The following is a 14845-nucleotide window of genomic DNA, read 5'->3' on the forward strand; positions in this document are numbered from 1 at the left end:
TCCGCGCAAGTAATTCAATTTTCAAGTGGAGTGATTTCAAGTGGTTTCTATACAAATGTAGTACAATAGGAAGAATTGATTTTCCCTCCCGGGAGTTCTTCTCATGTTACTCATGCGTTTTTGAAAATTTATATAGCAATGACCTCTGACAGAACCGCCCGGAACCGGCGGTCAACCACAGGTCGAGTTTTGATTTGACACATAACAACCTTAAATGTTTTACAGGTGGCCTGTGTTTTCATCTACTTGATTAGATTCGCATAGTCCCTTAGCTCAGGGTGGTTGTGTTCTGTGTTTTTTGCCGTCTTGGTTTTCTTCAACCGTTGTGAGTTGCTATGTGATTCTAAGCTCAATGTTCAAGGTGAGACTAATTGTAGCGTTCAAGTAGATTTAAATATATATAAAGATAGAGAGAGATGGAAGTGATAAAGTGTAGGCCTAAGAAAGAATAAGTGGAGAAAAACTAAACGAAAAGAGAGGAATGATTAAACAAATGTAATAATAATTATTATAGAAAATAAACACACTATGCAGCCATTTGTTGATGCCAAAGCATTCATGTGTTACGTAATGAAAACGCCCAGATATATTTAACACCTGCCAAACACATCCCACCCAATTTCAAAAACTGGATGTTGAATGTACACTTCATGAATATTGATCGGCAACATTTTCCAATATGTCAGCACTCAAATCGGACACAATAGGTGAATAAAAGCTGCAATCCGTTGGTTCATTTTTTCATACACTGGAGGTGATTTTTATAGATGTGATCTTGTATAGAAGACTTTCATACAAGATCTTGATTTTTTTAAAAAAAAAAAAATCTATTGTATTTGCCTGCTGCAAGGAAATGATAACACGCATGTTCTAATAATATCGTTATTGTCATTAGAGGGACCGCTAACTACAGATTGTTAGTTGAATAGTTCTTCTGTACATATAGTTTAAATATTACAATCATTAATATTTATTTTAGAGCCCTTTTAGTCTTCCAACGATAACCTACTTTTTTAGATTCTGTGTGGTTAACAACTCCAGTTTCCTCTCGTGGGGTTTTCTGATTTTATGTGGTACTGTAACTAATGGAAAAGAAATGAAATGTAAATCGAATCATTTAGCTGAATGAAGTATTATGTAGGACATTTCCTTTGACATGCATGCATAGTTTGCATTTTTTATATTGTTATTTTGCCTGTAATGGGATGTTGTTCTATAGTTTAAATAGTCACAGCACATTTTTATTATTGATCATGATTGGTCATATCATCTGCCATTCGTCCTTTTATAATTTCGCTAAATCCAATGTGACGCTGATGAAAGTGATCACTAGCATTAAACCACCCCGGGGTACTTTAGATGGGTGACGAGTATGTGCCTACCAGCTTAGGGAAGTAGAGCCATATTGCCTATAAATGTTGTTTAGAAAAAGGGGTCATTCGATATAACAAATGAAACAAGGGTTATTCGGTGTAAAATTCAGAAAAAGGGGCTCCTTTCGTATAAGATTTGAAAAAGGGGTCATATACGAAACCTTTTTCTATTTTTTGCCACAATAAGAGAATTCGAAAGTTGATGCATTATTTATTTTATGACATTTTGATGATAAAATTTTAGAAAAAAGGGGATAACTGGGTAGCCGAATCTAATGAAAGGGGATCATCGGGTAGGACTTTTCAAACAAGAAGGTCGATCGGATATTTTACTTCAGAAAAGGAGGTCTATTGACAGGCACATACTACACCACATTTCGCCATAATACATTCTAGAAACGCTTGCTGTTAGAATAAGAAAAATTTTAATGCTAATTTATTGCACATTCTAGGGAAGCGTGGGTACCTTTGTAAAATAACCGAGTGAGAGGGTTTTCAAGAAAATATTTTTCCTGTCAAAACTGAAACATCCTCTGTATAAAAGAAAATATGAATATTAACTGCACATCATATATAACGATTCGTGATACCCAATTGTGGCACATTTGATGTCGTTTAAGAAGCAGAGAATTTTATTTCAATTTTATATACGCCAAAATATTTTTTTAATTGAGCAAGAATAAGGATAGAAAAAACGTTGAAAATCCTATGTGAATATTACATTAGACCCAACCAAAGATTACTGTTTCGTTTTTATGGTAATCTAATCTTTTATTTCCTGAAAAAAAAATTGTGGGTCTAATGTCGAATATTCACATACTTGATCAAAACATCGAACGTGTATACAAGAAAATGGTAGGTTTTCCTCTATGGTATTTTACTGACCATGGAAATGTACTGAGACACAAGCACGTGTCAAAATCGATATAATGTATTGTCCATATAGACGCCCAGTTATCATGTTTATTGTTGGATTTTTTTGTATAAAACACGCAGTTAACAATAATTGAGCGCTAATAATACACATAAATGTTTTTAGGCAAATAAAATTCCAAAATATGGTACGTTTTCTGCCTTTGCTTGTCACGTGGTAGGCCTATGTTGAAGTTGCGATTATATCTTCAAATATCTTCATAGTGTGTCCAAAGCAGTCCGCCGCCGTGAGTTCGAACCCCGCCTCCGCTAAACTTTAATGAAGTAAAATTAAAATTAAAATTTTACTTAAAAAAAATTTCATATTGGGGAAATGTGACTGGCAGAATTTATGTATGGCGTGGAGTGGTGTGGGCACATACCTGTCACTTCAAAAGATGAGTGCCCCCAGGTGAATCGCGATTCTTAGTCAATGGGAGTGGTATAGTTCGTAGACACATAATCTGATTGGACAATCGCATGGTTTCGTGTGCCATCTATCAGGCCGTAGACGACCCCACGTCATCATGAGCGTTGATAACGCGTAACACACGTGTAGAGGTGTACGTATGTGTCGCGTTGTATGCGTAGACTAGTGCGGGATACGCGATTGCGCTAGCAGTACCAGGGCTGTGACACTCGTATTCAAACCCTGTATAAAAATTGAAGTCACTGTACGGCAACTTAATTGACACATCGGCAGTTTGAGTGACAGTTGCTAGGCTTTTTCAGTACACCTAGTAACGTCCTGGTAACGCTCAGGCACTTTAGCCTCAAATTTACGCACGGTTCGCACAACAACGTTGTGCGTACTTCTGCAACGGTGGAACAGACTTACCCTATATTCAATTGACAAGTTCGTATTTGATTGACAGTTGCTGGGCATTTTCAGTACACCAAATTTATCCAAGATGGCGCCCATCGACTGCCAATTTTTCGGACCCTTTCCAGCAAAAATACAGCTTATTTAGCAAGTCTCGTCATGGGGTCCTCGGTTATAATATTTTCCTAGCATATTGAGCTAACTCTTCAGCTATTTGGTTTTTCACGATATGATAGTAATGGAAAGATTCGACCAAATGTTCGCCGTTTTTCGCCATTTAATTTTTTTGGAAACGATGACGTAAACATTGCATCATCTCTTCCACAGGTTATACACTCCTACACGTACCGGGCCCAGCTAGGCCATCACATGCATGAAGGCGCATAGGCTGAATGACTGACTTCATTTGCGCAAACGAGTGGCTTATCCTATAGTATATTAGTACTCGAGAATCCTTGGCAGTACTCGCAACAGAATACGTGACGTTGTAAACAAGTTTCGTTCATTTTATAATAAGGGGAGTTTTTATGACGGTAACTTGGTTTTTGCTTAAAAAATAATTTACAGTTACTAAAATAATATTTAACTGACTAAGAATGAGAATAAACGTGCGCCGGCATCCACTACTCAAAATATTGGACCTGCTTGTCGTCTATCATAGAGGATAGAGGATAGTAAAAACAAAAATTCCTATCGGTTATTCTCTAAATGGACATGTTGGACACTCTTGTCACATGGAACCCCGACGCCCTATCGTTTTTGTCACCGCTAAACCACACACACTTTCTAGTATTGGACTTGAACTCTCACCATCCCTTGGAACATGAGATCAGTGTGGTACAAACATTATGCACAGAGTAGAGACTGCGGTCACAGACCCTTAATATCGAACCAAAGAACAAAATCACATTTAATTAGCATTTCTCACAGGCAAAATTGTTTGACCTGTAGAATGGGTTCCAAAAGTTCTAAGAGGTATCACACAAATATCTGCGCCACCATCCCATACGATGGATATTGGAGAAACTGCATAAAAATGAAGGATATCAACATCTTTCATCCCCCAAACCCTCCGAAGCATTTTAATATCCTGAAGATAGCACATACACATACACGAAAGTATTAGTTGTCAAATATTGGACTGTATAGTGTACATATACCTCCTATATATGTCCCAAACTAACCCGCTGAACTTTCGCTTATTCGGCTGTATCTGAGCTACAATGATAATATTCCGACATTTTTAAGGAAACATCTTGTGACAGAAACAAGTAACAGAAACAAGGTAAAGCAATAATTTGAACACAAATTCAAAATACAACCATACGTGTAGCAATTTTATTGGTATATCCAATATACCAATTATAGGCCAAAAGAGTGCTGATTTGGTCAGTTTGTGATTGGCCTACTTGTTAACAGTGATGTACTACCAGGGCTCGAATTTCAGGGAGGCCACCAAGGCCATTGGCCTACCTTTTTCAGGTTTGGCCTTGGATCCCCAGATCATTGCCAAAGTTAAGGCATTCTTCATCGTTTCCCAGTGGCCTTGAAAATGGGTGCTCCAAAAAATTCAAGGCCTGTGTACTACCAATAATACAGGGTGTCCCTGAAAGAACTGTATCATCGGAAACGTAATTGTTTGTGCATTTTATCACCACAACTAAAAACATCACTAAATACTTGGTGTGGTTGAGGAATGAATCGGCTATCACATATTTTTTGAATTTTGATAATTGACCGTACCGTTCTTGAAATATAAGAATTTTACGAAACTCAAGACTTTCCACGGATTCAAATGTCAATCGATGTTCTACATAGTATAGTCAAAGTGCTAAGGCCATCTTGATTTAATAATTCGTCTCAAAGCCCCGCGCATTAATACAATCGCCCATTTGTTCGGGTTATTCTCGCTGGATTGAGTAAATTTCAGGTTTTTTTCCGTTGATATGTTCCTCAACATCATCAGTTCCCGACGATACAGTTCTTTCAGGGACACCCTGTATCCTGTTGTACTTGTACAGAACACTAAAGATAACAAATATTGCACACCGATGTTAAAATCGACGTACACGTCATGTATCTATGAGTAAAAATGTCTTTATGTAATTTAAACATAGTGAATCAGTCAAACCAGTCATGACGCTATGTATCCCAACTACTCTGTGCAATAAACTTGAAAAATGATCCCCACCTCATGTTTTCTTCTGCTTAGAAACATAAGTACAAAGTAATTACTTTCCCGCTATTGGAGTACTTCAAATCAAATACTGCATGAGAACTCTTCAGTTGCGATGCTTCAATATCACCTCTGCAAATATAATTCAGAAAATGCTTGAGGATTCACTGAAAGCTTTCAATGAAGATCGCTTCAATGTCAGAATACTGACAGCAAAAAGAAAATAACAAAACCTTTGGTTAATACGACACCTGATTCTGACAAAAAAAATCCCAAAGAATGATAAGGAAAAATTGTTCAGCAAAAGAACACATAAACATGATTGACTTGCCTGAAGTATGTCTAATTGCCCTTTTCTTGTTTATGAAATAATTTGTAAGCAAGACAACTCAAGTGCTAAATAAAATGTTAAATAAAATACATAAAAGCAATACTATTATACAAGGTTGTGTAGAGCATTTTCACACAAATAGTTAACAAAATTATTAACTTGATGAATAGAGCACATGGTTGATTGATGGAAATGTTTTGTAAATGATTAAGTGATATAGCGCCTACACAAGACACTTTACATCTGGCACAATACACTAAAGCGTTTAGAAACTGCGATGACGAAGTGTTATTCTTGTAAGCATATACAACAACTGTATCTGGCTGCCTATTACCGGCATGGGCGTAGGTAGCATTTGATGTTTGTATGTGCGGGGGCATAATTCTTAAAAGTGAACCTTTTCCTATATAAAGTCGCTTTCATGCAAACAGTGGATTTAACCTTCCTAAAATTTGACCTTTTGGGGCTAATTTGAACGGTATGTATTTTATTCCCCTAAAATTGACTTTTGATCAATGTGGAAGGTAATGTATCCATGACTACACTCCTTCATTACCCACAATGCACCTGATCACATAATGATTATCTGTTACGTACCTTTCATACATTGGGTCATCATGTTGAATGAAAGTGCTTGTTTATTTTAAGCCAATTAAATGTAAGTGCGACAAATAAAATATAACGTGCGGTTACCATGGTTACCAGTAATTGACAAATTAGTTCGCATCCGGGAATTTCTAGAAACATTATATTATTAAATTAGAAGATTCAGTTCAATACTTTTTACAAGTGCAATCATAAGAAATAAGGGTTTCTTCGAACCATGATTAAGCTCATCTACTTCTGAATATGGCGTGAGGCGACACATCGACAAACACTTGATGCTTGTGTGTAGAGAATAGCAAATTACCAAGGCAAGAACAGTGCACAGACAAACCTATATAGTGCACTAAATATTACCTAGTTATTGCCTGCCTGGTAGCTAATTGGGAGCATTTGTACCTATATAGAATTCTATTCCGTTCTCGTAGTACCTATATTAGTTATGTTTGTGTTTAAAAACATTTTTTCGAACGAGTTACGGAAATGTGTATTAAAAATAATTCCAACATTTAATTTAATATCATCATTGTCTAATACCTATACTAATTTAAGGGATGTGGCTATAGGAATAAAGACCAAACAAACAAATTCTTGTTTAAGCCGTAATATTGTAGTATTTCAACCCTTTCACAACTTCACAAGAAATCCTGCTAAAAAGTGGTTCTTTTAATTTTAGAAAATACATTAAAAATTGCATTGGACTTTTTGTACTGATCGTACTATAACTGACCACCAACCTATAATGTTCTGATCACACTATAGACTGGGATTACATGTGACGTCATTGCCAGGCAATTTGTCTCTATTGTTCCTTGCCCGGAAATATGCCCACGCAGTCATCTTGTGTTCAGGGACCGTGCTTTTAAAACGCCCGCTAGATCACAATAAGGCCATTGAACTGTGTAGTGGTCATACGTATTCGCTGAAGTAAAACGGTTGCATCCCTTATCGACTCATTAATAATATGTGGAAACAGGTCAAGGACGGCATTCTGATAATTCTAATCCTTTCTTATGAGGTCAATAGAATAAAGAAAGAACACAGGTGCCTGGTTGTAGATAATATTTGATCATCAAAGCTGCTGGCATAAGATATATAAGACTTATAAGACTACTTCAACTTTCATTTCAGAACCAGAATGAACTTTTTGAACATTTTTCAGCGATAGGCCTACCCAATTTTACTGCTGTCCACGAGACAAATTTGAATGTCAGCACACTCAATGTAAGGAAGATTTTGAACAATTGCCATTTTCTTAACCTCATTGGCACTGAAGTAGAATGGATCACCCAAGGTGTTGCACCTAGTCTTGTGTAATTAGAAAAAACAACACTCTTGTTGTTATTTTGATATTTACCTTTACTTTAAAGATGTTTATTCTCTATGATAAAAGAAGCTAAAAGAAAAGATACAAATTTGTGGGCGGGCTTTTGCACGAAATGCGTGCACATTGAAGTGGAGTGAATTACAAAATATTTAGTAAGTTGAACATATTGGGAATAGAAAAACTGGAGTTGGATCCGGGTGAGGTATGAATTACTTAAAAAGTTAATTTTAACCGAAAAAAAAAGAGAATTGAAAGAACGCAAATATCAACATTGATTTCAGTTAAAGTCAATTTCAGACCTGATGTCTTTATTGTGCATTGTGTGCTCTCATTCAAAATACATGCTGCCTCGTGGACAAAAAATTTAATTGGATATCGCAGTAAAAGGACCCAAAACAAAAAATTAAACTTGGTTCTCACGTAAATATTGATTGTTTGCCCTATTGCACTTTTTTACCCACCGTGGTAGAAACTGCAGTCCGTTGAGCTGAACTACCCATTGGCATTTTATTCGAATAAATACTATAACATGTCATTGAACCCTTAAGAAGCAACAATATATTAGAATAAATAGTAAAACGCCCTTCCAATAAACAATTATCCTATTATACTAAAATAATAGAATATTAATACAAATTATACATGTAATAGTCTGATTCATGACAAGATCCGTTTTCGAAGAATTTGTAATAGTATGATCACGGTCAAGTAATGTTTCAATGGTCCAGATTCCTTCAACAACTCTCTACTTGAAACACCTACTACAGACGATTTAGGTCACTTGGAACCTGCGAGCAATGAGAACTGTAAACGAGAAGAATACTGGGGAGAATTTTAAATCAATCGCCAAAAGTCAAGTGCATTTACTAATAGCTTTTAAGTCGGGCTTTTAAGCAATACGCAACTGCGTTCAAATTATCAATGGCTTGGTGTTGTATTGTTAAACGTAATATATTATATAATAAAATAATGAGTGGGCTGTCTATATCTCTGTCTGTGCGTCCGATTATGTGTTTAACAATGCTTCGACATAACCAACATTTCGGATATAGATAGGTACCAGGTGTGTACTGTAGAAGGGATGGTTTTAAAGGTCATCTGAGGTCACGTAGGGTTCAATTTTTAAACTTTGTCCGATTCAACTAAAATTTGGTGGGTGGAATCCTGAGGGGAACATGTAATAAATACTCCATATGGGGAGGGGAACGTGAAAAAACATCGATTGAGGTCATCCGAGGTCAAATGTCATCTGGGGTCAAACGTGAATGTCCGATTAGACTTTTACTTTGTGCAAACACATCATTCAAGAGGGTCGTCAGGGGTGTCCTATTAGTATACGCTATATCATGCTGCTGGTGCTCTCACAGCTACCCTAGTGGGGGGGGGGAGATAATGTTTAAAAAGGTTAAAAAAAACCATCGGCCGCGACGCGACGCAGGCCACGGGGCGTCTGAGGGAGGATATACCCCTTCAAAGACGAGAAACTTTTCAAAGTGAAGACCTAATTAAAGCCATTTGGTGGACCATTTTGACACTATTATTGTGTAAAATATTAGTTTGAAAAACCCGAAATTGGTGAAATTACGGCCCAATGGAAATCATTTGTGACGTGGTCTTAGCTAAATACTAACGACTTGTAAATTATGAATATATGAACTATTTGTGCTCAGGACAAGTCAATAACGATCTGTTTATTTTTGTATATTTTTCTATGGTAATAACATAAGGAGGTTTGAACCTAAAATTTGTATGCGTTGCACCAACCCTCTACATGATGACGCTATTAATTTCAATATAGGTCTTACAGATTCAAGATTTTAAAAAGTTGCATCCCAGTGTTATTAATAGTTTTAAATTTGTTGATTTGCTTAAAAGAAAAATACTAAATACACTCGACTATTGCCGATAGATTTAAAATTTGCAATGCTCTAAGGAATAAAACCGTCTGTAGTACGTGTTTCAAGTAGAGAGCTGTTGGAGGACCATTAAGCGTGTTTATATTGTGGAAGTAAACATACGGTACTGTTCGGCCAGAAATCATCGTTCGGTAACTCCTTGCTATAAACACCAGTCGTATTCAGCTTAAATTTACCAAGCACAATGCGCTGTCGAAATGATGAATGAATTTTTTTTAATATATCGCCCTGCACTACAACGTTCACGCGGTACCTTTGCATTGAACCTAGATGTCAAAGAAATGCTAATCACTCGCACCTGTAAGATTAGTATCTTTGAAAAGAGCGGTATTGTAATCAATCTATGATTGCAGACATATGTGATGCGTGCAACCTGCTTGTAGTGCAGGGCGATCTATTCAAAAATTGTGGTCATATATTGCTATGGTAGTTGATCCGAATATTATGTAACTTCAACAGCGTATAAAAGATGTTTAATTTACATAACAAAAATAATAACATGTAGAATATGCCTTTTATTATAATCTTGTTGTCAGGCTGCGAGCAACACAGATTACACAATATATATTTTTTGTGTATAAAAAATCAATCATATGCATAAAAACGATTATATAAAAATCACTTTGTTAATGAATTTAAAAAAAACTAGAGCGAGTGTTGCATCGCAAAGCTGGATCCAGCTAGGTGCTTCGATGGGCTCATTAAGACTTGTAGGAGTAGAACCCCCGTTTTCTCATTTCGTTTATGGCATTCTTTACCTTATCCTCTTTCACACTTTGTTTGTTTTGAGATGTTTAAAATATGTTAAAATACCCCAAAATGGGGGAAATGTTAAGAATACTTTGAGTTGTCTTATAAAAAGCATTTATTTCATAAACCAGCACAAAACAATTAGACATACTTCTAGTGAGGTAAGGCGTTGTTTTGCTAAACAATAATATGCTTGTGGAATTGTTTTATCAGAAAGGTGTTAACATCGTTCATCACTCACAAAACGCTCCGAAGGATTTTAGTATAATTCAACAACAAACGGCTGATGAAGTATAAGTTAAACATGTGCATACCTCGGTGAATCGGACAGCTCCTTAAGCAGGTTGTTCAAACGTCCAACACAACACTGACTGACGAAAGCTACTAATAGCTCCACATTTAGACAAACAAGCAAAATATATTTGCAATATTTGCAACTTGCAGATGATGGAAACATCTAGGTCATTAATTGCCGACTTCAAGTACTCAATCTAACATATCAGAGTAGTCTAAAAGGTCATTAGTCCAACAAGGATTCAACTTACGGTTTAGGGCATTTTAAGATAGGGTTAGGGATAAGGTTATTGTTATCATTATGTTTAGGATTAGTTTTAGGGATAGGATTAGGGTAGGGTCAGAGAAGACTACAGGCAGGGTAAGGATTTTAGGGTTAGGATTAGGACTTCTTAGGTTATAGATTAGAGTTAAGGTGAAGTTTATGGTAAGCGTAAGGATTAGTGTTAAACTTTGGGTTTTCGTGACCTTTTGGACTATCGGCCTATAACCCTCGAACGGCAGGAAAGTAATTACTTTGTCTTCAGTTACTAAGCAGAATAATTTCTGGGTTCGAGTATATCTGTCTGAGACCTCTTCAGTTCAGATGTCTGTAATAAAATTCTGAAAATAACATGAAATTGGTTAAAGCATTTAATGAACATCGTTTCAATGACATGGAGCACCTTTTCCCCTACAAACTTTTTAGTCAATGAGAAAGATGATTCTGAGAAAATAATTCTTCCACAAGCATAATAAGTTACGACTTACCTGACTGGAAGTATGTCTAATTGTTTGCCCTATTGCACTTTTTTACTCACCCTGGTAGAAACTGCAGTCCGTTGAGCTGAACTACCCATTGGCATTTTATTCGAATAAATACTATAACATGTCATTGAACCCTTAAGAAGCAACAATATATTAGAATAAATAGTAAAACGCCCTTCCAATAAACGATTATCCTATTATACTAAAATAATAGAATATTAATACAAATTATACATGTAATAGTCTGATTCATGACAAGATCCGTTTTCGAAGAATTTGTAATAGTATGATCACGGTCAAGTAATGTTTCAATGGTCCAGATTCCTTCAACAACTCTCTACTTGAAACACCTACTACAGACGATTTAGGTCACTTGGAACCTGCGAGCAATGAGAACTGTAAACGAGAAGAATACTGGGGAGAATTTTAAATCAATCGCCAAAAGTCAAGTGCATTTACTAATAGCTTTTAAGTCGGGCTTTTAAGCAATACGCAACTGCGTTCAAATTATCAATGGCTTGGTGTTGTATTGTTAAACGTAATATATTATATAATAAAATAATGAGTGGGCTGTCTATATCTCTGTCTGTGCGTCCGATTATGTGTTTAACAATGCTTCGATATAACCAAGCTGATATTTCGGAAATAGATAGGTACCAGGTGTGCACTGTTGAAGGGATGGTATTAAAGGTCATCTGAGCCTCTGAGGTCACGTAGGGTTCAATTTTAAAACTTTGTCCGATTCAACTAAAATTTGGTGGGTGGAATCCGTGATATGAGGGGAACATGTAAATATCAAACTGAGGTCATTTAGGAGTCAAACAGTAAACTTCGTTCGATTGGGCTTTAACTTGGTTAAAGAAATCCTCCATATGGGGAGGGGAACATGAAAAAACCACAGAGGAGGAAGAAAACAGAGAGCGTATCACCAGTCAAAGTCTCCGCATCATCCGATAATGAGGGCCGATTGTTCCATGAAATGCGATAGGCGAGACTGCTACGCAATTACTGCGTATTTTCACGGTCTATCACGTAATCGCGAAAGTACACAACGCTCTATCGCGTATACGCGAAGGCACGCAACGCTGGCGTGATTGTTAGACACGGCACGATCAAACAATCGGACCTCATGAATATGCGAGAACTCACCGCATACAATACACGGGGACTTCTGACTGGTGGTACTCTCTCTGTTTTCTTCCTCCTCTGTGGAAAAAACATTGATTGAAGTCATCCGAGGTCAAATGTCATCTGGCTCAAACGTGAATATCCGATTAGACTTAAACTTGGTGCAAACACATCACAAATTCAAGAAGGTCGTCAGGGGTGGTCAATTAGTGTAAGCTATATCATGCTGCTGGTGCTCTCACAGCTATCCTAGTTAAAAGAAAGATGCTGTTGAATCTGTAAAGAGCTAATGTAGTTGACCAAATAGCACCATTAAAATTGTTGGGCGAGGGCAGTGGCGGATCTAGAGCAGTCGGGGGGGAGATAATGTTTAAAAAGGTAAAAATGGCCGCGACGCGATCCAGGCCCCGGAGGCAGAGGGAGGATATGCCCTCTCATAAATGAGAAACTTTTCAAAGTGAAGACCTAATTGAAGCCATTTGGTGGACCATTTTGACACTATTATTGTGTAAAATATTAGTTTGAAAAACCCGAAAATTTGTGAAATGACGGCCCAATGGAAATCATTCGTGCTCGTCACAAGACGTGGTCTTAGCTAAATATTAACGACTTGTAAATTATGAATATATGAACTATTTGTGCTCAGGACAAGTCAATAACGATCTATTTATTTTTGTATATTTTTCTATGGTAATAACATTGAACCTAAAATTTGTATGCGTTGCACCAACCCTCTTATGGATGGCGGAAACCTTCAAAATACGCCTAAGAATACGCCTAAGAATACGCCTAACCTTAGACGTCTAAGATGCAATCTTAGACGTCTAAGATGCATTCTTAGGCGTCTAAGAAATTCGCGGTGACTTAAATCAACGAATCACAGGACCAGAAATCCCAACAACCAATCATCTTAGGCGTATTCAATTATTGACCAATGAAATCTTAGACGCCTAAGATTTTACACGCCTAAGAATTCTTTTTTAAATATATCGCCCTGCACTACAACGTTCACGCGGTACCTTTGCATTGAACCTAGATGTCAAAGAAATGCTAATCACTCGCACCTGTAAGATTAGTATCTTTGAAAAGAGCGGTATTGTAATCAATCTATGATTGCAGACACATGTGATGCGTGCAACCTGCTTGTAGTGCAGGGCGATCTATTCAAAAATTGTAGTCATCTATTGCTATGGTAGTTGATCCGAATATTATGTAACTTCATCAGCGTATAAAAGATGTTTAATTTACATAACAATAATAAAAACATGTAGAATATGCCTTTTATTATAATCTTGTTGTGAGGCTGCGAGCAACACAGATTACACAATATATATTTTTGGTGTATAAAAAATCAATCCTATGCATAAAAACGATTATATAAAAATCACTTTGTTAATGAATTAAAAAAAACTAGAGCGAGTGTTGCATCGCAAAGCTGGATCCAGCTAGGTGCTTCGACGGGCTCATTAAGACTTGTAGGAGTAGAACCCCGGTTTTCTCATTTCGTTTATGGCATTCTTTACCTTATCCTCTTTCACACTTTGTTTGTTTTGAGATGTTTAAAATATGTTAAAATACCCCCAAATGGGGGGAAATGTTAAGAATACTTTGAGTTGTCTTATAAAAAGTCTTTATTTCATAAACCAGCACAAAACAATTAGACATACTTCTAGTGAGGTAAGGCGTTGTTTTGCTAAACAATAATATGCTTGTGGAATTGTTTTATCAGAAAGGTGTTAACATCGTTCATCACTCACAAAACGCTCCGAAAGATTTTAGTATAATTCAACAACAAACGGCTGATGAAGTATAAGTTAAACATGTGCATACCTCGGTGAATCAGACAGCTCCTTAAGCAGGTTGTTCAAACGTCCAACACAACACTGACGGAAGCTACCCAGCAAACACAACAACGTTTTAAAAACGTTTTAAATAAGTTATATTTTGGCTTTTGGTTTAGGTAAAAACGTTTTAATAACATTAAAATGTCGGGTTATATAAAGGTCATGATAACGTTTTAAAACGTTTTGTATGAAAACACACTACAACAATAATTTTAAATGTTTTCATAAAATGTTATTGTAAACTTTTTTGCAAACATTTTTGCCAAATATTGTGTCAATACTTAAATAACATTATGTCAAAATATTTGAAATCAGCAAACCCAGAAATGTTCTTAAAATGTTTTTTCAAAACCTTTTAATAACATTTAAATGTCGGTTATATAAAGGTCATGAAAACGTTTTTAAAACGTTATTGAAAATATTTTGGGCAAACATTTTTTGCAAAATATTTTTCAACTCCAAAATAACATTCTGTTTAGAATGTTTTTTATCAAGTTTTCAAGAATGTTTTTGGAATGTTATTAAAAAGTTTTTATACCCTTCATATAACCCGACATTTAAACGTTTTCTGTAAAACATTTTTGTTTGCTGAGCAGTAGATTATCAAAAAATGTTTTTTAA

This window comes from Amphiura filiformis, chromosome 9 (assembly GCF_039555335.1).
Source record: "Amphiura filiformis chromosome 9, Afil_fr2py, whole genome shotgun sequence".
NCBI lineage: Eukaryota > Metazoa > Echinodermata > Ophiuroidea > Amphilepidida > Amphiuridae > Amphiura > Amphiura filiformis.